This window comes from Heptranchias perlo, chromosome 21 (genome assembly GCF_035084215.1).
Source record: "Heptranchias perlo isolate sHepPer1 chromosome 21, sHepPer1.hap1, whole genome shotgun sequence".
NCBI classification, from domain to species: Eukaryota; Metazoa; Chordata; class Chondrichthyes; order Hexanchiformes; family Hexanchidae; genus Heptranchias; species Heptranchias perlo.
The window spans coordinates 47,900,599-47,903,972 of record NC_090345.1 but is presented as its reverse complement, the minus strand read 5'-3'; the positions used below and the strand labels follow the sequence as shown (position 1 = coordinate 47,903,972).

The following is a 3,374-nucleotide window of genomic DNA, read 5'->3' as shown; positions in this document are numbered from 1 at the left end:
CCACATCCCATGAATGAATAAAAAAACCAAGTTCAAATGATGACAATCTCGGACCAACACCCTACCAAGCCAGCACTGGGTATCTGTGGAACATGGGGGCCAGGAAAGAAAGATGCGAGACAAGCCAACTGACACCTGCTGTGACCCTCAAAGTTAGCACAAAGCCTCAATTCTGAGTACAAATCGCAACCACAGACTTTGCATCCGGCGTCCCCCGGAATAATTCATAAAATCCACTATCTTGAGTTGCACACTATGAAACTCAGCGGCCCTTTCAATGTCGTTTATGATAGACACAAAAATAGCTTGTGTCCAACTCACAGGGCTGGAATTGATTGGATATTTACTGTGCATGTTTGCTGAGATTGACCCGATGGTGTTTACAGTCGGGAATATGAAGCACTCCCTCTGTTTATTTAGGGAGGAATTAGCTGTGATAATTTGGGATTTAATTACTGCGAACCTGAGGTAAGCGACAGCTCCCCGGAGCGCCCCGGGCTGCAGGAACTCGCAGCTTGCGGCAGATCGAACCACCAGAATATGTGTATTTGCTGCATCGCGAAGGAGTCTTTTCCGTTTGTGTATTTATGGCTGAAAATTTAAAACTTCAGGACCGCAGCGAGCAGGGTTCGAACCTGCGCGGGGAGACCCCATTGGATTTCAAGTCCAACGCCTTAACCACTCGGCCATCGCTGCTACATAGAGACAGAGGGCAGCAGAGCGCCCTTCACCGCCCCGCCCCGCCCCGCTTCACCGTGTTACCCGAACTTCGGTCCCAGGCTCCAACTTTCAGTCGTAACCTCACTCCAGCTCAAGATTGCACTCTCTCTCCGGCTTTCTTTACACTCTCTCTCCGGCTCAAGATTGCACTCTCTCTCCGGCTTTCTTTGCTTTCTCCGGATTTCTTTGCACTCTTTCTCCGGCTTTCTTTGCACTCTCTCTCCAGCTTTCTTTGCACTCTTTCTCCCTGACTTTCTTAGCACTCTCTCCAGCTTTAGTTGCACTCTCTCTCCCTGACTTTCTTAGCACTCTCTCTCCAGCTTTCTTTGCACTCTCTCTCCCTGACTTTCTTAGCACTCTCTCTCCAGCTTTCTTTGCACTCTCTCTCCCTGACTTTCTTAGCACTCTCTCTCCAGCTTTCTTTGCACTCTCTCTCCCTGACTTTCTTAGCACTCTCTCTCCAGCTTTCTTTGCACTCTCTCTCCGGCTTTCTTTGCTCTCTCCGGATTTCTTTGCACTCTCTCTCCAGCTTTCTTTGCTCTCTCCGGATTTCTTTGCACTCTCTCTCCAGCTTTCTTTGCTCTCTCTCTCTCCAGCTTTCTTTGCACTCTCTCTCCAGCTTCTTTGCTTTCTCCGGATTTCTTTGCTCTCTCTCTCTTTAGTTTCTTGACCGATCAGCAGCTTCTTTGTCAGTCTCATGCTGTAGCAGCCAACCAGAACATGGATTCTGTGGTGGTGCTGGTGCAGGACTCTGGGTTACACAGCATATAGTCACAGGTTAAAGTTCTGTTAGCAGATGTCAAGTGACAGTTGGTAAATTTTAATCACTAGTAAATTTGGATTTTTGTCTCACTCTGAAAAAATAAACGTAGCTCCAGGTTTAAACAACTGCACCATTTGTCAATTTTTCCAATTCCATTTCTGCACCTAGATAAATGTATAATAAGGAATAAAGTTACTAAGTTTCCTCTTTAAATAACAACAGGAAATCCTGGGAATACACAATAGATCAATCAGCATCAGAAATCAGAATAGACATGTTCACGTTCGGTATTGTGGCCCTTCATATAATATTTGTAATTGAGGCCCTTTCCCGAGTTGTTCACAACAACAACTTGCATTTATATAGCGCCTTTAACGTAGTAAAACATCCCAAGGCACTTCACAGGAGCGATTATCAAACAAAATTTGTTTGATGGTTTAGGATCAAAACAGTTCATATAATTCTTTGAAGTCAAGATCCTTCATCTAAATGTTTGGAGTCGAGACTCACCATCTAAATGTTTGGAGTCGAGACTCACCATCTAAATGTTTGGAGTCGAGACTCACCATCTAAATGTTTGTGTTTGAGTTGCTTCATCTAAATGTTGGGATCTAAATCGTTCATCTAACTGGGGTCAAGATCCATCATCTCAATGGTTGGGGTTGTGGTCTTCCTCTAATTGTTTACGGTTGAGACCATTTTATTGAAATGTTTGGGGTCAAAGTATTTCACTTCAATATTTTAAGTTCAGGCCATTCATCTCATTGTTTGGGTTTGAGGCCCTTCTTCCAAATATATGGGGTTGAGAATTATCAAGTTTCAAGACTTTTGATTTTTTTTTTCACAGAATTGAATTATTTTTAAGAGTTGTGTTTTAAAACAAAATGAATACATAGAGGTTTAAAAAGAAAGGCCACAGGTTGGGGGAATTAGAGAATGGGTTTCAAAGCCGAACAAGCTAACTTGAGTGATGTTACAACTCAGGGCTATTTCAAATTGATATGAGGAGGTTCAATTTGCCTCTTGCTAGGCTCATGAGCCAGGATGACCAGGGACATTAAAGAATTCATCATCTTGTCTCAGGTGGCCAAAGAAATATTCACACTTACTGTGGTGAGGACAATTCTATCCAGTGGGCACGGCGTGAAGCATCCATGGAGGATATCCATATGGAGAATGGGGTAGTCAGTTTGGTTGACAGGCCTGTTGGTGAATCCTTGCATGGGAAGGTGTAAGAGGTACTGGCCTTCTGCTAGCTGGGGCCAGTATTAACTGAGAAAAGGGACAAAGGCAGTCGGGTTTTAAACAAGAGACTGGGAGGTGGAAGCTGGAAGCTAAAATTGCAGGTCAGTTTTTGCGATTAGAAGTAAGTGATCTGAAGGAAGTGTAAACAGAAATGCTGGAAACACTCAGAAGGACAGGCAGCATTTAGGAAGACAAACAGACAAGTCAATATTTCGGGTGTGAATCCTTTGTCAAAACAGGTTTGACAAAGAGTTCCACCCAAAACATTGACTTGTCTTGATGCTGCCTGACCTGCTGAGTGCTTCCAGCATTTTCTGTTTTTGTTTCAGATTTCCATCATCTGCAGTATTTTGCTTTTCGTCAAAAACAAGGATTTCAGCCCATGAAAGGGACAGGCATGTGATTTATTATTTATGAGAAGAGAAGTGAAACTGAGGTGTTTTCAGTCGCCCCTCTGCTGGGGCACCTAATGGACATAGGATGAGGAAACTAAGGAGGGAGGTTGGGAGGGCCTTCTCCCATCTCCTTTACATTGTAATGCTGGGCCTATGTTTATTACAGGTGCAGGCCCAGTGACCTTCTGCGGGAGATCCCTGCCAAATCCCGGGCAGCATTGTGGGGGCAGAGATCGGGCAGAACCTGGGGA

At 44.4% G+C, this 3,374-nt stretch overlaps 1 non-coding gene across 1 annotated transcript; it reads right to left on the bottom strand.

Annotated features, from left to right (window-relative positions):
* Positions 1-614: 614 nt before the first annotated feature.
* On the bottom strand, positions 615-696 carry trnas-uga (transfer RNA serine (anticodon UGA)). The gene has a single exon. It is a non-coding gene; the product is annotated as a tRNA-Ser (tRNA).
* Positions 697-3,374: the final 2,678 nt, after the last annotated feature.